This window comes from Protopterus annectens, chromosome 17.part0, assembly GCF_019279795.1.
Source record: "Protopterus annectens isolate FY-2018-M chromosome 17.part0, PAN1.0, whole genome shotgun sequence".
NCBI classification, from domain to species: Eukaryota; Metazoa; Chordata; order Ceratodontiformes; family Protopteridae; genus Protopterus; species Protopterus annectens.
The window spans coordinates 536,139,735-536,162,656 of NC_056751.1; positions in this window are offsets into that span (position 1 = coordinate 536,139,735).

The window sequence follows — 22,922 nt, forward strand, 5'->3', positions numbered from 1 at the left end:
GATAAAAATGAAGTCATCATCAACCACTTTGTACAGCACTACCAGGTGCTTTTTGAAGCACAGCCCATTAGCAGCAGGAGCAGACCATCCTGTGGAATGATCTAGTCCACAGGGTCAATGATGTCGGCCTGCATAACCACAGTTATGAGCAGGTCCGGCATCATTACAGCGACCTGCTCCGCGATGCCCGCCGGCATGCTGCTGGAGTCCGATGGATCACCTTGCAACGGGGGGGTCATGCCATCCACCCCCCCGACACGTGTTCAGGAGCCCCTCGTCAGCCTTGTGGCACCTGCCCACTCACACATGCAACAACTAGCAGAGACCAAAGTGGAGGTGAGTGATACCCACACACCGGCTGAGGAGTGTGCAGATAAGGCCACAGGGCACATCAGTAGACCACTGTTACATATCCATCCGCATCTGTACAGGTAGATCATGCATATGTGACATGACATATATATAGTCTGTTGCTGTGTAATAGTAATAAACAGATGTGTATAAGCTGTAGTATTGTGGACTTGTACTGTTGATGTACTGTAATGCTGCACCCACCGTGTACCAATGCCACAGCTGTGGCTACTGACATCACATCTCTCACACTCTTATGTAGATCCCTCTGATATACCACCAAGACAACAGCCTGTAGCTGGTGAGTATGGTTTATGTTCATGCTTGCCAATACACCAGTCACGTAATGGCTATGGTATATTCTATGCACACATCTAACACACCTACCCATAATGCATGCCATACATGTTCACGTATTGTTGATCTTAACTACAGTGCATCACAGTAGTGACCATAATGGTGTATCTGAAGGTTATGCCAGACACCTGCAATATAGCTAACATCCTGTCATTGTAAAATGTGTTCACAGGGATGAGCATAATGGTAGGACAAATGACCTACAGTAGGGACATGTGTGAAACATCACCCTTATACAGTGCTACAGTAGTGTATATACCAGTATTACAATGGCAACTCTTAGAGATCTACACTACAGCATATCATAATACAGTGGTCCACAAGCCTTACAACTTGCAATGTGGCCCCAACATGAGCAATCAGTGTGTAATATGGACTCGTAGGTTAGGGCAGTAAATATGGGGAATACATAACTTAAACACTGGAAGCATATGTGTGCACACACTCCAGATAAAATATAGTGGAAGCAGCTGTCGAGGTACTGACTGCATGCATTTGTCATGGATATGCACCATTCAGCAAGTAAACATCCCAATGTCGCACCACTTATTGGTCTGCTGTCCAAGACATTTGGCCATCAAATGTGCACACTTACCTGCAACAGAGGCAGGTGTGGCTTGCACACATCTTACATGACATGGATGGGCCCCATACCTAGCAGGTAGCACGCATGAGCCGGAAATGCAGCCATACCTTACCATTGCATATGCCATGGCAAACTGTGCAGACAGTCATTTATGTGGCAAGGATTTATGGGACAGGAATGATGTAGGAAATAAACAGATGGCCATCCAAGACAAATAATGTCACATGTAGCAAACTGGTCATGCGGGCTGCCCAGTAACATGCCACAATGCTGAGGGGGGTTACAGGAATGTCTAGCAAGTACTGGCTGTGCATGTCCCATGTCAGCAATTGCCTGAACTCTGCAAGCATGTGGCCTGTGGGTTAGGGTAATCAGATCTGACAGTTGTACCACAGGAAACATCAGCCAGGCCTCTCTAAAGGTAGTGTATGCATAACAGAAGAGGTTCCCAAATGTCATGCATTGCAATGTGTACTGGTGTATCATGAACATGTTACCTACACACAATATCATGTAAGATACATGTGCTGCACAACTAATGCCTCACCCCACCTCAAGTCCACCATCCCCATCTGTACTGAGCCGGTGCCAGTATACATCTGTATGTTTGCCATTCATTAGCTGGGACTAGGCTGTTACATGTGGTGCTTAGTGTTTGGGACACTGCAAACTGACACACACGTGTAGACCATAGTTGTCAAGCATCTGCAAAAAGGCTGAAGGTGGGGTGGGGGTGTCATCATGACACACTAGCGCACTGCAGCAAGGATCCTAAGGATGCTATGAATGACTGTATCTGCACACAGTCAGGTTCAGGAACTATGGCCAATGTAACTTTGACTCCACAGCAATAGTAATGGCAGTGTGTGAACTCAAAGTGATGTGCACATGAGTTGACCTTGCAATCATGCAGGGTTGGGAGACATGTGTAGGGTAGACTGACCATATATGGCAAATGCAGATGGCCCCATGCTAGTATACCCCTGCCAGGAATAGTGACTGCTGTAGTACACATAACAATAGGTGCAACAAACGATCATGATAAGGGCATGCACACATATGCACCCACGGAGTGTATGCATCGCTGTCAGCATCTGCACACCTAACACATTTGTTAGACACTGCATTTGAATGTACAGGACATGTGTGACATATCAGGCTCATGTAATGTAACATATGCAGTGATGTGGTCCCATGGCATATCAAGGAAGAGTGCGTCATATCAGTAAGGGTGTGTACACTCCCCATAGCCACTATAAGGTTTGGGGTAATGGGGTCTGTGTGTACTATCTTGGTGCAACCTCACCTGTAGGTGTGTGTGTGTGTGTGTGTGTGTGTGTGTGTGTGTGTGTGTGTGTGTGGGGGGGGGGGGGGTTATTTTGTCTGTAAGTGCAATCTGGTGGAGTGGAGGGGGGGCTGATGCATGTAGGATGTGTGTGTTTGTGTGGGTGTCATGTATGCACATGTATGATTGTGGGGTTGTTCATACGTCAGTACTCCCCTTTGGAATCGTGCAGAACATGGACATGGACTGACACATGAGACACCAGGAATACTTGTCTGATGTGTAATCACAGGACAGCTGATAGTATAATAAAGTCTGTAGCATGGAATGTGCATTGGGGGGAAACTAGTCACCAGGTTTACCGTTAAAACTGCAATAAGCAGAAAGGTGAATGACTACCCACATATGCAGCACTACAGATGCATTGGGGAATTACTAGACAGCACCAGGGAGTGTATCCATATATTACTGTTGACCACATAATAAGTTGCTTGAGCAGCAGATCTTGCATCTACTGAGCAATAGTTACGTATGACACTTCAGTGCATGACATTATGAAGTGAACGTAGTAGTCCCTAACATATGTGGGCCATGTTCACGATGTCCGGACATACCCAGGGTGAACAGCAGTGAGGCCTTGTAAAACCTACTAGAATCAAATCAAGGAGGTAATGGAGTAACAGGTCTTGTGTTGTGATCATTTGTCTAGGCATTTACAAGAATGATACATTAATGAGTGGCATTAATGAGCAAGTGTGAAGCAGGATGGGGAACTTACGTGAATAAACATGGGACTGTCTGTAAACTCAGGGACAGGTAGGTATTATGGTGGAATTAGTGTGTGTGTGTGTGTGTGTGTGTGTGTGTGTGTGTGTGTGTGTGTGTGTGTGTGTGTGTGCATGTGTGTACTGTTGTGCAATGCTTTACAGGTCTAAGTGCATTTCTTGTTTTCCCCTCAAAGGTGGTGAGGTGGGTCAGGGTCCCTCCTGCATGCAATCTGATGTTGGTGTCCATACAGACACCAAAAATAATGTAGGACTGTTGAGGCACAGGCGGTGTTGTCAGAAGCAGAAACTGCACCATCATTTGACATCCCCCTGTTATCCACCCCAGCCCCAAACACAGTCACAGTGCCTATAGATACCCCATTACCAGTGGCTATAGCAGAGGGACAATTGGAAGTTGGTGGCAGTGCACAGGAGAGTGTGGTATCTATGAGTCTGGAAACAGTAGGCATAGCCAGATGTCTAGCATGGCATCACATAAGCAGATGTACCAGGGTGCTCATGGGAGGGCCGCTGGTCATCATGCCCCTGGCAGAAGTGCCACAACTGGTACCACCAGACGCATGTTTCAGACCGTCATGGGGGCGCAAGCATTTATGGAAGTGTGCACCAGACAGGGTCGGCGGCTGCAGAGGCCTGCTCTCTCATCTGTAAGTGACAACTTCCATGAACTTGCAGGTGCCCTCCGTGATTATACCGAAGTCATGGATAGATGGTTGGGTGAGATGGTGGGCTTCATCGACCGTGGCTTGTCTGTGCTAGAATGTGGTGGGAGTGGAGTGACGGCCACGTGGACGTAGGCCAGCAACACCAACAGCTGGCAACTGACATGGATGTGCAAGGACACCAAGCTGCTCACGCAGTGGCAGCACCAGCCCCAGTACCCAGTACTGCAGGGGGAGCTGTCCACACTACACCCCAGCAGGCCACGTTCACATGGGCCGGGCCAGTCCCGGGAAGGACCTGGTTCCAGCAGACATATGTCATTATCAGGGGAGAGTAGCACATCGAGGCCTATAACTGGACATGCCCATGTAACCCCTGGCAGGCACAGTCTGAGTGTCCGTGGCCAGAAGCTGTGAACTTGGGCAGGCATCTCGGATCAATACTAGCAAGAAACTACAATCCCTCATAAAATCATCTAAGGCCAGCTTCGAAAGAAAAATTGCACAAGGCGCTAAAGATAATCACAAGGCCTTCTTTAGTTATGTCAGGAACCTGGGTGGCAACTCACAGATATGCTCTGAGTAGTGCAAAATGACAAAAAAATACACTGAACCCACAGACATTGCCAACATCCTGGCAGACAGGTTCAGTGCAAACTTCTCCCCCCTTCCCCCCCTAAAGAGCAAATGTCTATCCCAACAAAGTGTAGCCTCCCTGACATCACAGATGTGCAGGTGAGAGCTGCCCTCTCCAAAGCGAAAAACACAGCATCAATGGGACCAGACAGTGTCCCGGGCTGCGTCTTACACGAGCTCCAAGAAGAACTGAACCCTCGCAAAGTCACTGTTCAATCTCAGCCTTACTACAGGATATGTACCCGAGGAATGGCGTACAGCAACAGTGGTCCCACTCCACAAAGGTGGTGCCACAATGGATGCCGGAAACTATCGCCCTATAAGCCTGACTAGCTTGGTCTGCAAAGCTATGGAGCGTATCATCATGGAACTCATAAACAAAGACATTGGGAACCTCCAAACACTGGATCCTACCCAATTTGGCTTTTTTAAGGGCAGATCTTGCCTCTTGAACCTGGTCCACTTCTTTGAAACAGTCACCAAGGCCACAGATCCACACAGCCTACCTGGACCTCGCGAAAGCCTTCGACACAATACCCTACTCGGGCATCATAAATAAGCTCACTAGCTTAAATATCAACCCCTATGTCACAAGATGGGATGCAAACTGGCTCAGGGATAGAACCCACATGGTCAGAATTGCAGGTGCCATGTCAGACTCTAAACCAGTTACAAGTGGCATCCCACGAGGCTCAGTCCTGGGACCTCTCTTGTTCAGTATATATTTCTCTGAGGTACAGGCTAATACTGGAGGACTATGGCTGACCAAGTTCGCAGATGACTGCAAACTGGGTGCCATAATCGACTCACCAACTGACACAAGCATCCTCCAAAAGGGTCTCACAGAGACGGATAACTGGTGCCAGAGCCATGGCCTAAAGCTAAATGCCAAAAAGTGCATAGTCATCCCCTTTGGGAAAAATAAAGTGTCCACAAATTACCACATAGATGGTAATCCATTATGTATGGAAGACGTAATTAGGGATTTGGGGACCCAAGTAGATAGCAATCTCTCCTTTGACAATCACGTTGCCAAACTGGTTAGAAAGACCTTCTATATAGCCCACCTTATCACGAAAGAGTTCGCATCTAGATCAAGAGAGGTCATTGTGCCCCTCTACTCATCAGGCCCATAATTGAATACAATGCCCCATTTGGGATGTACCTTACCAGACACCTGCAGCAACTGGAAAGACTCCAAAAGTACCTCACCAAGAGGATCAAGGGACTCTAACAGATGCCCTACGCAGTTAGGCTAAAGAAACTTCAGCTCTACTCAGTTGCTTACTGCCTACTCAGAGGTGATCTGTGCCTGACGTATAAAGCCATGTCCAAACCAGAATTAATGGACATGCTCCACCTCAGGAAATCCAAATCCCTTAGAGCTCCACGCTCCAGGGACTTAAACCTCAGCACAGAAATAAATAGGACATGCCAGAGGGACAGATTCATATCCCAGAGACTCCCCTCACTCTGGAACAAAATCCCAGTCCATGTCAGGCAGAGCCCCTCAATGACCCTCTTCAAGAGAAATCTTGACGAGTGGATGGGAGATAGTAGGTTTACCCCTGGGATCTCTTCTGTGTCCCTACTAGACAGAGGCACAGTAAACTAACCTTAAAAGGGCTACCTTCTGTGACTTACTATACAGAGCCACAGTCAACTAATCTAAAAGGGTGGCAAAAGCCAAACACACTCTGGCTAGAATTATAAATGCCTTAGGGCAGATAGCCTAGTATCAACCTATGAACCTATATACGGATTTATATATATATATATATATATATATATATATATATATATATATATATGATAAAATATAAACGGCAAGAGCAAAACACAGTAGATAATCCAAAATGGCATGTAAATATCCTCGATACTTCAATAGTCGCAGTATATCAAGAGACAGCAACAAACGATGCAGCAACTAATTCAGTATAGGAATGTATAAATTTAATAATAATACACAAACAGGTTAGCGCTTTCACCATACGGCTTGGTATATATGTAGAATATGTTAGAAAAGCAAAATGACAATATGAAAAATAACATAAAAAATATATAAAATATATAAAATATATTGTTTAATATTATTTATTATATTTTTTATGTTATTTTTCATATTGTCATTTTGCTTTTATAACATATTCTACATATATACATATTGTTTAGATAGTTTTTACTGTATTTGATTAAGGCTGACTACACTCCTCATACCTTGTTATATTGACGGATAGACAATGTATATATTTTTATATTAGTACTTTCACTTTAAGATTGGCTGTTTCTCCCGCCGTTTTTTATATTTAAACTGATGGATTTAGATGTTTTTATAGGTCTGATGAAGCCGTATGGTGAAAGCGCTAACCTGTTTGTGTACAGTCTGTGGTATGGGACACGTGTGTGTTTGGCCCCACAAACATGTGAGCCGATAGGGTACCATACAGTGGAACAGCATGTAACATCAGGCAGAACAGGACCAAGAACAATGACATCTACTACAGTCTGTCTTTCTTTTTCCTTTCCTCTTTCACCTTCTAAATGTTTTTATTAACCTTTGTTTCTCCATAGGTTATGTATTTTATAATATTTCCATGTAGAATTTTTATACTGAACCAGTACTCCATTATTTACTATTTTTGTATTATAAATTGCCTTTTCTTCATGTGGAGCTTTTCTCCCCGGGCCTCTACTGAAAATGGAAATATATCCAGTTGGACTAGCCCGGTTAACAAATGTAAAGTAAAATAAATAAATAAATAAATAAAATAAATAAATTTATACATTCCTATACTGAATTAGTTGCTGCATCGTTTGTTGCTGTCTCTTGATATACTGCGACTATTGAAGTATCGAGGATATTTACATGCCATTTTGGATTATCTACTGTGTTTTGCTCTTGCCGTTTATATTTTATCTTATCTGGATTTTAGCTTTTTCGGAGAGCATATTCACTCCTAGCAGATTTATATTTTATTCATATATATATATATATATATATATATATATATATATATATATATATATATATATATATGTTTACCATATGTCCAGAACATGGAGTAGAGACCTACCTCTGCAACAATAGCCTCAAGCCTCAACCTCTTAGTGCAAGGGGATGTCATGTATGTACTGCAGGTATATGTCTAGACTGTTGCTACTGTAACAGGGTTTGTCTTAACACATGTGTGTGTGGGAGCTGACATCTGATATTGACAGGTACGCCATTGGTTACTGACAGACATGTTAAGGACATCATAGTACAGTACCACTGATAGCACAGTAATGATCCTGTGGACTACAGCAGAGATATGACCAATATATGTGGACAGTTTGGCACTCTCTGCTCAGTCCAGAGGTATACACAGATCCCCTTCGTGCGAGACATGTGGACCAAGCCTGACAATGTCGATGTCAATAGCCATGTAAATGGGTACATCACATAAATACTGGACTACATTTGCCCACACAGTTTATGTATTCACACATGCCTATCTGTCCTGACACATAATAACTAGTGGTGCAGAGGTCACATGGCCACATACTACCCAGCAGTTAGTGGCATACATCTGTACAAAATCCCACTGCTCTGTCAGAAATACACAACAGATGTTCTTCGTGTTTCACTGTTGCAGTCATTACATTTGGGTAATATGCTGGCAGGTTGCCCTCTGTCAGCCTGAATTCCAATGTCTTGGGTCCTGCGTTGGTTTTTGTCTTCTCTTCCATGACGTCAGGTGTATAAAACATGCTGCCAATGCCATTTTCTTCAGTCTTTCTTGCTGCGTGGTGCCTGAAGCAGAAGCATTTTGCAAGTGTCGGTCGGCCGACTACTGAAATATTCGAATTTGAGTTTCAGAACCGAAGTCTTCACTAAAGTAATACACAACAGTTATGGTGGCCTGGCAGCAGTACGTCTTGCAAATATCTGGACATAACATCACACTGGGTAACTACACTAAGCTGATAGGCATCTAACAAAGCACTGTGCAAACTACAGGCAGACTGCCATAACAGTGGCCTACATTTTGTATGGGGGAATATACATCTACCTGCAAATATAGCAGGCTCTACAGGCATGTCACTGCACAGAGTAACAGACACTTGTGAGAAAGTGCATACCCACAACCAATGTGAACACAGCCACAAGCTTAATATGACACTATGTAGACTGTATGATAAACACCATCCTATGTGCCACTCACACACTACCCTACATAAACTGGGTCATGACACAGTGTGGTCCAATGCCAGTCTGTGGTATGGGACACGTGTGTGTTTGGCCCCACAAACATGTGAGCCGATAGGGTACCATACAGTGGAACAGCATGTAACATCAGGCAGAACAGGACCAAGAACAATGACATCTACTACAGTCTGTACACAGGCAAAGGTACGTATTGGCAATACACATACTGTTGACAATCACCATAAGTACACAGACCCCACTACTGTATACACAACCACAGAATGTCCAGGTTATGTTCTCGCAAATAACCCCTGCTATACATAACATGTCTAGCAGTCTGATATCTGACTGGCTTATTAGGTATGATGTCTATAAATAATGGTGTACAAAACATATGCACCTCTTACTGCATGGCATATGTACAAAGGTTGACAGACTTGTGGCTAGAGCCACAAACACTGGGCCAATATTAGCGAACATTACCAACATAGGCAACCGGTGTTCCATGCCAGAGGTCAATTCCTTGTTGGTCAGATCCGACCACAAGCTAATCACCCTAGACATCCACATCCCACCCCCCATTAGGGAAACCACAGTAAAAAATGTGTTCAAAGCCAACTTCACACTTCTTAAGACAGAAGTGGCAAACTTCACTACACCCATGCTGACGGACAGTAGAGGTATGACTGCTGAATCCTGTACAAATGCACTTTATAAGCACTTACATGAGGGCATGGATCATGCAATCTCTAACAAAACCAAGATGGTATCCTCCAAAAAAGGAAGACAATTTGGTGGTCCTCTGCCATAAACAAACTCTAGAACAGAAGAAAGAAACTGTTGCATAAAAAGAGTAAAATCTCATGACTGGAGTAACTCCTTGGTCAGTCTCAGTAAGAAGCGATCCTTCATAAGCTAGTTATGAAAACAAAATCGCCACCGATTCTAAAGACAACCACAAAGCATTCTATATCTATGTCAAGAATCTCAATGACAACACTCAGATCTGCTCTGAGTTACAGCACAATGGCACTAAATATACAGAACCAACTGATATTGCCAACATCCTGACAGATAGGTTCACTGCTAACTTTACCCCTCTCTTACCCCAAAACACCCATCTGTATACTGGAAGAATGCATAGTTCCTGTAATCATGGCTGCACAGGTAAAAAACACACTCCCCAAAGCCAAGAACACAGCATCCATGGGACCTGACAACATTCCAGACTGCATTCTGCATGAACTACAGAATGAACTGGCACCCCACCTAAGTACCATGTTCAATCATAGCCTCACCTCAGGGTTTGTGCCCACTGAATGGTGAACAGCAATGGTTATCCCACTCCACAAAGGGGAGCAACCATGGACCCCAGGAACTACCACCCCATTAGCCTGACGAGCCACGTCTGCAAGGCTATGGAATGTATCATCATGGAACTTATAAACAATAACAGTTCTAAGATAGGTGATCAGTGAGTAACACAAGAAACATAAGACTCTAAACACTGCCCAGTCTGCATATAACCCTACAGGTGGGAGTTTCCTCAAACACATAACACTGTCATGACAGGTATTAAATCGTGTAGACCAGCCATATCCACACACACCCTGTCAAACCAACATTACTCCAAATGCAGAAGAGCAACACTTACATTCTGTAGTCATGTCTGGCGCATCCCCTTCCTGTTTGTCAGCCTGTCTCCACAGTGTATGTTGTTAGAAGTATATCCCTATGCCATCTGTGATGCTGCTTGCCAAACACCTACATAAGTTCCTGCTCACAGTGAATGAAAAGGCCTAACACCCACATGATGTTCCTAGGTATAGGAGTGTGTTTCCATGTAATTGGCTAAGGGAATGTTACCACAGCTGTTCCACATGCAATCAGCTAGTGGGGGACTGCAATTCATGCAGAGGCCATCAGCTGATCATGAGCATCACTTACAAGACACAAGCTGCAGTCTAAGCAAAGCAAGTGTACTTCTCTACATCGACCAGACAGAGAGAGAGAGAGAGACAGACAAAGTAAGACAGGAAGGATGTGCGGGAGTAAAACCTAAGCATGTTTGTGTGACACTTACCGGTATGGGGTTTCAAACCCCTGCCTGACTATGTATTGTTATCACATGTCTATTAAATTATTGCATGCACCACAAAACTTACATGTTGGGGAGCTGTCCAAAGGTATATCTGATGGTGAGTGACATGTGCAACTACATAGGAGGTATACGGTAGGTGTAGTACATGTGCCTGTCCACATGAACAGGTGTCAATGTCAACAAAGCCACACCTTATCAGGGACTCCCACACATTAACACAGTTGTCAGGGTCAGGATTAGACTTCCTAAGTAGCTAGTTTGCCACAATACAGTAATACACAGGTATCACATGCATCAGGTTGATATATGGGCAAAGTGTATGTCAAGGTGTCTGACATCACAAGGCATGCTTCAGTAGGCCAATGGGAGGTGTAGTGAGTGTGAATGAGGTCGAAATCATTATACTCCACACACACAGATACAGGTTGCCAGTACTGGACATGCATGGGTGCATTGCTTCACAGGTGTGTAGTGGTTGACTGTGCCAGAAGACTGTACAAGGCTAGGTAAAGGGTATATACCTTGGCATCAGGCCACCTGAAAATGTGTGCAGTGTGGCTCAGGGGTGTAGTATCTGGATTAGCCCACACAGGTGGGAACTGTATTCACCATCCAGTTATCTGGGTTACTATTGTGGGTGGCCAGTGCTGTGCAATGCTTGCCATATATGTGTTCTATAGTCCATGACATGAACGGTCTCTGGGATGTGCACATGTCCCACATGCATGTTCTGTGACATGTGGAAGTGTACCTGGGGTGTCTGGGGCATGTTGTGTACACAAATTGTTATCATCAGATGTGCCATTCCTGGTACTATGTGGTGGGAACTGGCAATGGACACCAGGTTGACCCTGCACCTACATTGACAGCATGATACAGGTATTCCCTGGTGTCAGTGGCATCTGTCCATACAGAGCATGTGTTTAAGGCATGGTATGTCCTTTGTGGGTTACATTTGATGGCACTACAGTTGTGCAGGCATCCAGTGGGGAACATAGTGAAGGAGCAATGTATGCAATTATGTGCCTATTGTAGTGATGGGACAGGGTGCCATGCCTTCTGTAGTCTGCTGCAGTCACACCATGGTTACTATATGTGGGAAATATGCAGGGAAGTACCAACAAAGTGGTTGTTGTCTAGCCAAGTGTGTTTGTGTATGAGCCATGGGTTGAGAGTGTTCTCTGGGAAATACAAGGGTTGCCTAAATTGTTCATCAGCCCTTTATATCAAATGTAGGGGTATGGATTGTCAACCACAGCCTCTTTGCTGTTTGACATCTGTTATCCTTGTAAGGTGGACATTGTGAGATATAATAGGCCCATCATATAAGAAATTTGCAAAACACACTCCACAATGAGTCCATTTGTAACACACTCACAGCCACCTCCACAGAGGATACGAATGACAAACAGACACACACACACCACGTCTCACAGTCGCTGTTTCTGGGATTGGAACTCCTACCTAACTAGTACATCACACTACAGCATTACGCAGTTATAGCATGCACCATGGAGATTACTGGGCTGCTCTTTCCCCAAAGGTTTATTTCAATGTGAATGACATCAGCAGGCTTGCCAAAGAAGGGCAATGGAAGTTGTAGTGACTGTGAATGGCCTCAAAAGTATTGCTCTCTACACAAACATCCACACTTGCCATGTCTGGGAATAAAACCCTGGCACCCAACCTTCACAGAATGCACACACACACACACACACACACACACACACACACACACACACACACACACACACACACACACACACACACACACACACACACACTCACGAACCTACCTGCATGTGTTTAAAGTTCACTTGAAGTTCACTCCAGCTGAGAACCAAACCATGCTACTACCAATCTATGAACCTATGTGCCACGGTGGTGAGAAAGTTCTTCTACATTGTGCAACTTATAAGTAAGGGCAAGGCATTAAGATCTAAGGAGATCATAGCCTCACTATACTCAGCTCTCATTAGACCAATAATAGAGTGCAATGCATCCTTTGGCATCTACCAACAGCTAGACTGGCCACACAAGTTACTCACTAAAAGAATACAGGGTGTAAATAACATGTCCTATGTGGACCGCATCAAAGCCCTGTCCCGAGTCTCTTACATGCTACTGAGAGGTCATCTATGCCTACCCTACAAGGCATTCTCCCATCCAGTCCTGATTAATCCTATACATTCAACAAACAAACAGCATTGGAATTACATGATCTAAGGATCTAAACTTCATCTGTGACATAAGCAAGACATGTTGGAGGAACAGATATGCCTCTAAAAGACTATCCCTTTGGTGGAACACCCTTCCCATTCATGCCAAACACAGCTGTTCCCTAATCCCATTCAAATGCAATTCAGATCAATAGAAGGGAAACTGTAAATTCAGACATGGCTTGTCACCTGTGGACTTTACGGACAGGAGAAGCTTGCAGATGCCCTAAGGCACAGGCATATGCCAAAGTTGTTCTAGTCCTACATCATCATCATCATCATCATCCCCCTTTTTCCCATTTACATGGGGTCGGGGTATCGTATTAACTGTCACCAACTCTCTCGATTCAGTGCCACTCTCCTGCCTTCTTCAACACTCATGCCTGACTGTCACAGATCTTCTTTCACACAATCCATCCACCTCTTTGCTGGATGCCCTCGCTTCTTCTTACCTTCTTCCTGTCTGTCCCAAATCTCCCTCACCAGATTGTCTTCTGCTCTTCTACACATGTGCCCATACCATCGTAATCTGTTCTCTTTGATCTTTTCTGCAATTGGAGCTACTTTGGCTTCTGCTCTTATGTCCTCATTTCTTCGCCTGTCCCGCAGTGTGCATCCTACCACCTTTCTCAGGCACTTCATTTCCATCACCTCTAGCTTCTTCAACTGTTCTGCCTTTACTGCCCAGGTTTCTGTACCATACAGTAGTACTGGTCATACCACTGTCTTGTACACCTTACTTTTCAGCTTCTTTGGCATTCTTCTGTCATAGACTACACCTGATACTCTATGCCAGTTGGCTGCAGCCCCTCTGATTCTAGATTTGACCTCTTCATTCAGGCTACCCTTCTCCTCAACCATCCCTCCCAGATACTTAGAGCTTTATAACTGTTCCACTATGTCCGCATTTAACTCTATTCTCAGCTTCTTCTCATTTCTCCAATCTGCTGCCATCACCACCGTCTTATCTGTGCCTAGTTTCATCCCATGTGCCTTCAGATTTGCATTCTATTCTCCTATCCTTTGCTGAAGTTCTAGATCAGAGTCTGCCTGTACTGCCACATCATCTGCATACAGCAACTTTGTTGCTCTGACCCCTCCAACCTGTTTGCTGATGTAGTCCATTACCAGTATGAACAGCAGTGGGCTCAGAGATGAACCCTGGCGTACACCCACTCCCACTGGGAACCCCTCAGTGAGTCCAAACACTGTTCGTACTTGAGTCACTGGGTCCTTGTACATAGCCTGTACTAATTCTACCAATGTTTCTGGGACTTCAAACCACCGCAGTACTGCCCAGATCAGCTTTCTTGGGACCTTGTCATATGCTTTCTCCAAGTCTAGGAAAGCCCAGTTTGACTCTCTCCTCTTCTCCAGTTTCTTCTCAAGTATCTGTCTCAATGCAAACATCGGGTCAATTGTGCTGCATCCTGATCGGAATCCGAACTGTTCATCTCCCATCTTACATTCTACTATTCTGCGCATCCGCTTATCAATCACCCTCTCCAGAACTTTCATGCAATGTAGTAGGAGTTTGATGCCTCTGTACTGTCCACAGTTGTGGATGTCCCCTTTGTTCTTGTACACTGGCACAAGTATGCTTATTCTCCACTCATCTGAGATATGCCTTTCTCTCCACACTGCAACTAGTACCCTCAGGAGCCATTTCTCCCCTAGCTCACCCAGCATCTTTATCATATCTGCTGTGACCTCATCTGAGCCTGCTGCTTTCCCTGACTTCATTTTCCTTAGTGCTGCTCTTTCTTCTTCTAAGCTGGGCTCCTCTTCTACTCTCATTGTAGGCTGTTTCTGGGGCAGTACAGCTTCTGTGGGGTTTTCTTCATTCAGAAGCTGCTGAAAATACTCCTTCCATCTGCCTTTGATGTCCTGTGGGCTGGTAAGCAGGTTGTTGCTGGAATCCCTTATGAAGGGTGTCTGACTATCTTCTTTATCTTTCTGTCTTTACCTTGCAACCTGGTATAGTTTCTTTGTGCCCCTTACTGAGTCACTTTCCAGAAGCTGATAGAGTGCCTCTGATGCCCTATTCTTTGCTACTGCAACTTTTTTCTTAGTTTCTTTGTTAGCCAACCAGTAGTCCTTCCTGGCTTGGTCAGTCTTTTCAATCTCCCACTTCTTCCTGCACTCCTTCTTTCTTTTGATTACTTCCTGCACTTCTGCATTCCACCACCAGCTTTCCTTATGTACCTTATTTCCATACCTGGCTCAACCACATATCTTTTCTGTAGTCTTAACACATGCAGTTTTTAGGTGCTGCCACTCTTCTTCAACTCCACCTATTTCCTCCGCTTCTTGGGGTGCTAGAACCCTGAGTAATTCCTTGAACTGCTGTATTTTCTCTCCAGTCAACTTCCAGGTCTTCAGCCTGGTCTCTGTTGACCTTAGAGCCTTCTCTGACCACTGCTTGCAGCTGATTGTGGCAACTACTGGTTTATGCTGTGAACCGACTGTTTCACTGGGGATGACTTTGCAATCATGGATTCTACCCCAGTGCCTTTTTCTTACAAGGAGGAACTCTACCTGAGTTGCATGTTGGCTACTCTTGTATGTGATCTTGTGACTGTCTCTCTTTCTGAGCCATGTGTTGGCTACTATCAAGCCATTTGCCAGACAGAAGTCTAGAATGGCTTTCTCCTTCTTTATTCCTATTGCTCCACCCATGTGGACCCAGGCAGTCCTCATATCCTGTTCTGTCTGTCCCGATATGTGCATTTAAGTCACCCATTATCAACACCAATTCATGTTGTCCTGCTTTATCTAGTAGGTCCTGCAACTGCTGTCTGAATGCACTCTTTTCCTCACTATCACAACGCTGCTGTGGGGCATAGGCTGAGATTATGAATACTGTCCTATCATTACACTGGAGTCTGATTGCCATGAGTCTGTCATTAATTCTGATGATATCCCTCACTGACTTCTGAAGCCTCTGTCTCACCACAATTCCTACACCATTTCTAGCCTGTCCACCACCTGAGTAGTAGAGTCTGGATCCCAAGCCAAGTGGCTTTGTTGCACTGCCCTTCCATCTCGTCTCTTGAATACATAGGATGTCCAGCCTCCTCCGTATCATCATATCATCCACTTCTAAGCTGCATCCTGTCAGTGAACCTACATTAAGTGTAGCAATTCTCAGTTCATGTTTGGCAGGTTGGTTGGTTTTATGTCCAGCTTTCACGCAACAGAGCTATCCCAGGTAACCCAGGCTGGGCAACTAGACACCGGCCAGCCAGTAGCCTATTGACCCAGGGCTGCTGGGCTTTTATGGTGGGCACACACTGGCCAATAGGGGCACATATACCCCTCCCACCGTTAGCATGGGTCCCTGGCGTGGGTCAGAGAGTAGGCCGTGTCCTCAACCCACTTATCACCGGAAACTACCCATGCCCATTTTTCTGGCGACAGTCAACATGACCGAATCACCTAGAGCCATATTTTACACTGTATAGTGGCTAGCCCTGCCACGGCGCACAGTTTGTGATCCGTGTTCTCCTATCTTGAGGATACTGCGCACCACAATAGATGCCCAAAGCGGTTGGTCTTTTTGCAACTCTTCCCCCCATTGGGCACCATGTAGAGTCTGTGCTGCTGCCCACAGCTCCATTCATTGGTGAGTTTGAGATGGAAACACTCAGCATGATTTTCGGACATGGGAGAAACCCCACGGACACACAGAGAGAACATACAAACTCCAAACAGGCATTAGTCGGTGGTCAGGATCGAACCTTGTACCTTGTGCATTAGAGGCGAAGACCTTAACCACTAAGCCATCTGGTCTCTCCATGTTCTAGTCCTACAAGTCACTGTAAGAAAAAAAAAACAAAAAAAAAAACCCTCTATGGATCATAGGAAGTTACTTAGCTAATGGCCAAAGAACCTTTTTAAGCCTAGCCATTCATGCCCCAATTTTTATAATTATCAGTGTTGTTGTTCTAGTCCTACAACACTGATAATTATAAAAACTGGGGCATGAATGGCTAGGCTTAAAAAGGTTCTTTGGCCATTAGCTAAGTAACTTCCTATGATCCATAGAGGTTTTTTTTTCTTACAGTGACTTGCATACACATGAAAGTTGTGAAACAAGAACATGTTAGAATCCAGAAATACATATAATAACCAAAACCAGTTATAGTGGAATGTAAGAAAAGGTAGAAGTCTGATTAGCAACGAGCTTCTCTTTAAATAAGATACACCTTAATGGGCAGATTACTTGGGCAAAGACATGCTTGTGTGACTACATTCTAGGTAGCTGTATGGAGTGCATCTACATTACATTTATGCAATGTCATACTATTTACTTCGAGTCAGGTAATATAGGATATAGGCATAAAACGTACAAAGAGATGTTTTATGCAGAACTTCTATTGTCCTGGGATTTCCAGAGATGTAACAGGGTACTGCAGGACCTGTGAGCAGTGCCAAAAGGTAGGCAAGGCAGGAGGCAAGGTGAAAGCTCTTTTGATGTCTTTGCCTGTGACTAAGGAGCCATTTCAGAGGGTAGCTATGGATATTGTGGGGACACTGAGTGCCCCAAATTCCACAGGGAAAAAGTATATCCTAGTGGCAGTAGATTATGCTATCAGGTACACTGAGGCAGTGGTTCTGACCTCCACTGATGCCGAAAGGTGGCAAATGCTTTGTTAGAGATTTTCAGCAGTGTAGGTTTCCCAAAGGAAATACTGACTGATAGAAGTGCCAATTTCATGTCAGACCAGCTCGCTTGTCTGTGGAAGTACTGTGGGGTGAAGCACCTAAACACCACCCCTACCATATAATGAAGGATAGTGGATGATTGTAAGTAATCCTGAATAATAATAATAATAATGATCATAATACTAATTATTAATGATAAAAGTGGATGATGACCTCTAAGTTTGCAGATTACTGTAGGCTAGGAGCACTCACTGAATCTTCAAATGATTTGGCCAGCCTGCAGGGAGATCGGTCTCAAATAAATAAGTGGTGTCAAAACCACAGCCTAAAATTAAATACTAAAAAATGCATTACTGTATCTTTTATGAAGTGATCTACCCCTGGGAACTACCACACTGACAACATGGCCCTAAGACATTTGCCCAGTTGTTTGGGGTTTGGGAACTTATGTGGACAGTGACTTAACTTTTGACCAACACGTGTCTGTTGTTGTAAGAAAGTCCTTCTCTATTGCACAGATTATAAACAAACAAAGGGATTGTGTCTAGATCTAGAGATGTCACTGACTCCCTGTACTCAGTTTTCACTTGGGCCAATTATTGCACATAATCCCCCCTTTGGCATGTATCTGTTCAGACACATACAACAATTGGAGTTCCCACAAAGATACCTTACTGAAAGGATACAAGGCCTAAACAGGTCCTTCATGGACCAACTGAAACCCCTGTCAATATACTTGGTAACCTATAGATTCCAAAGATGTGACCTGTGTCTGACATACAAGGCAACCTCTGACCTATTACTAATGGATTTACTGCACATCACTAAGTCAAATGGCATCACAAATACTTTGCTTAGGCATCTAAACCTCTTCTGAAACATTAATAGAACAGTTTGGACAGGCATACTTCACAGATAATACTGCTCATGTGGAACAGATTCCCCATCCAAATAAAACAAAGTTCATCCCTGTACATTTCCAACTGCAACTTAGACATATGGATGGAAAACAGATATTTTACCCCAAAACTGCCCCATGCACTACAAATGGGTAGATGCAGCTCCTAAATGATTTATGCTAGGTGTGGGCACACTCAGATTATCTATGGTATAATCCCAGTTATTCTCATTAGGGATCATATGTAATTATCAACCATGAGACAGGTAAGGCCAATCTATAACCAAGTGGGATAGATTATTTCAAACACAAAAATGGAAATTAACTAGATCAAATGACCTGCAAGAGCAGCTGGCCTAGTACTTACCTTACCTATGAGCCTATACTCTTACATTTCACATACACATACAAAAATGCCTAACAAACTCACCAAAAACTTGCAATGCTTTACAGATCCAAAAACTCTCACTGACGCAACTAAAACTACACTCTCCACTACTTAACACCTCCTGTGAGTAGTTTATGGAGCACTCATTCCTATTAACTTCCAGGCAGCATATGTAATAGAGTGGCTAAATTATCAGCAAATGCCTCTTTCAGAACCCACTTCTGTAGGGTACTGAAAGTCTAAATTGATTAGAAGTAACTCATCAACTAATGTATACAGAACTTCTACCAACCTACAACATTAGCCTGCAATCATCTGAGTGGCTAGCAATAAATAATGTTCTACATAACTATGTTTGTACTCCATCATTATGATTCAGTGAGGAAAACCTTCTCTGTCCACAACCTTATCAAATCTGCAGGCCATGAGCTATATTTATACCATGTTGCTAAGGCCTGGGACTCCTTACATATGTGCATCAGATCAGTATCCTCCCTCCAGTCCTTCAAAACCATTCAGAAATAGTTCTTAGCCAAAATCTGTTTCAGCTTTTGCCCAATCTCAGGATAATGATATTCCTAAATATGAACAAGTTCCCAATCATACCTCACACCTCCTGACTTGCCCTTTACACTCACTTCCTAACTTTATCTAGAAGAAAATGGACACCCATCCAGTTAGACTTTCCTGGTAGACGTCAGTAAACAAATATCATGTTTGACCTTGTCCTTACAAATGTTTCCTCTGCCTACACCCCACTAATATAATACAATGCAATACGGTATACAACTTGTGATTGCAAAAACTAACCAATTGTAATCCAAGAAATAAATGACACCCAGATAATCAAATCTGTGGAAATAATTGGCCATCCACACCACAAGAAAAATCAGACTGAAAAATATGTAAGCAATATTACTGGTCAATAACTACTTCATAATGCTCAACTGTCCCTGATTTTTTGCCTCATATTATTACCCTTCTCCTTATAAAATGTTTTGGTTTTCTGATAAATCACTGAAGACTACAGTCATTACATAATGTCAGACATTACAGTTTCATACTTCTTAGTCTTTAGGAAATCCATGTTCAAAACCCGGTTGTTCTCCTACTAACATGAGTTAGGGTAATATTTAAAAGTTATACATGATTTTGGACTTGTAAACCTATGAATCTACTAGTTATGCACCAAACATGGCACAACTATGCACTGAATGCATCATTCATACTCATTTCTTCCTACAACATATACTCCAAAATTCAAGACTTGACGTAAATAATGAAAGACAATTTAAATAACCTCCTCCATAAAAATGTACAACTAACCTGTAGCATCCTTCACCAAGCTTGTAAGCATGTACCAGAATGTTTGACTGGAGCCATCCATGTTCTTGTGTGAAGTGTACCATTCTTTCCTTTGAGCCAGCAAGAAAACCTACCCAGTATCTGAGCAATAAAACATGGTCATAATCACTTTGGCATACAGCACCAGGAGGTAAAGTGACAACTCTGTTTTCACAACCTAAACTAACTCTGAACTTATTGTCACTATCCACAAAAGGAAAAGACAAATAATACTGTATAAAAATACATAACTAATAAGCCATGCTAACCTTCAAAAATGAATGTATCTTCTCAGTAGGGCTTGTCCCAGGGATTACTCCCGTGTCACTATTAGACAGAGGCACAGTAAACTAAACCTTAAAAAGGGCACAGTATACTCAAATCAAGGGGTGGCGTAAGCCATACAGAATCGGGCTAGGCTTATAATTGCCTCAGGGCAGATAGCCTAGTATGAACCTATGAACCTATAAAACCCTGCAGAGCACAGCAAAGCAAAAATAACATGGTAAACCTCCTAGAAAACCATACCACCAACCAATCAGTTGAAAAATAGCCAGTTAGCAATGGAGATAACACTCCTTCATTAACACAAACACACAGTGAAATTACTGCACTTATAGTGCAGGAAAACTAGCAACATGTAAAGAATTAAACCTATAATGCAAAGCTTTACACTACATAAACCATGCAACATGGAAACAAGAAGTACATCACATACTGCCCACTTAAATTTCTCCAGTAATGATGTTTGAATAACACACAGTTTAAATCTGAATCTCCCAAACATAGAAATGTTCACTTACTTGTAATCTACAATTGTCTAAACAAGTCCCATTAATTCTTCGAACAGCCCTCTCCCCAATTTAATTGCTTCTCCAGATGGCTTACACAGACTTTAAAGAACAGCTTAACTAGCAGAATATCGCCATTACCTGCAAAACTAACTCCAAAATTCAAGTCACCTATAGCAAACAGTGACAGTCATTTATAATCCCACCGTCACCAACCAGAAATAGTAAAATTCATTAAAAAAAACTATTAATTTAATAAGAAATGTTGCACTAACCTCTTGTCCAACCTTCCCTTATGACTGTGAGTTCCACAACTAAGCAGAATTCTGTAGAGCGCAACACATATTTCATAAAACAGCATACCCCCCCAAAAAATTAAGCCAAGACTTGTCTGTCCACATGATGCACATAGACAATATCTGATTTTTCTACTTTGTAATGAATGCATGAATAGATTACACTGGTTAACACATTCAGATAATTACATTCATTGAAATGCATAAGACATTTTTAACAGCTTAGTCAATGAAATGAAAGTCAATAGCAAGCCAGAAACCAAAGCACTTAGCACCTCATCAAGGTAGTTATGACCATTTTCACCTCTGCTAGCAACCATTGTTTAATCCAGTATGTCCAAGATCAGAAACATTTAACAGAAAGCCAAGGATGACTGTGGCAATTATAGAATAATTAACATGCAAAACCAATTGACTCAGGCTTCTCTTACCACAAACTTAAAATTATGTAACTATTTTTATATAATTAGTCAATGTTTTAGTTAATGTAATAAAATACAAGAAACTGAATTTTGCAGTTGTAAGAGCCCTATTTATAGGTTTGTAACACACTTGGAACAGATGTGAAAAAAAATGCCAGTGAAAATCAGGGGAATCACAAATAACAGCTGCCCAAGAGGAAAGCTGAGAAGCAGAGGATGACATGAGAGGAACACATTCTTTGCAATGACATGTTTTATAAAGCAGGACAGCAGGAATTGGTGTTGATAATGGCTGACCTGAATGCACATATCAGGATAGACAGAATAGGATATGAGGACTGCCTGGGTCCACATGGGTGGGGCAGTAAGAATACAGATGGAGAGGCCACTCTAGACTTCTGTCTGGCAAATGGCTTGATAGTATAGGACTTCCTTCTACTAAGGAAAGGACAATGGGGTAAAATCAGTGACTGTAAACGCATCCCCAGTGAAACAATAAGCCCACAGTAAAAAACACTGGTTGCCACAATCATCTGCAAGCAGTGGTCAAACAAGGCTTCCAGGGTCAACATAGACCAGGCTGAAGGCCTAGAAGATGACTGAAGAAATCACAACAGTTCTAGGAATTCCTTAGGGCTCTAGCACCTCAAGAAGAGGAGGAAATAACTTGGTTGAAAAGGACTACAATGGAGTTCCACAGGGTTCGGTCCTGTGTCCTCACCTGTTTGGTATCTACTTCTCTGAAGTTCAGACCAACACGGAGGGACTCTGGCTGACAAAGTTCGCAGACGATTCCAAGTTAGGAGCTATTAACTCCCTAAGTGATGTTGACATTCTACAGACAGGCCTCACTGAGATCAACGACTGGTGTCAGAACCATGGCCTTAAGCTTAATGCCAAAAAATGTGTCCTCATACCCTTTAGGAAAAGCCCAGTTCCCA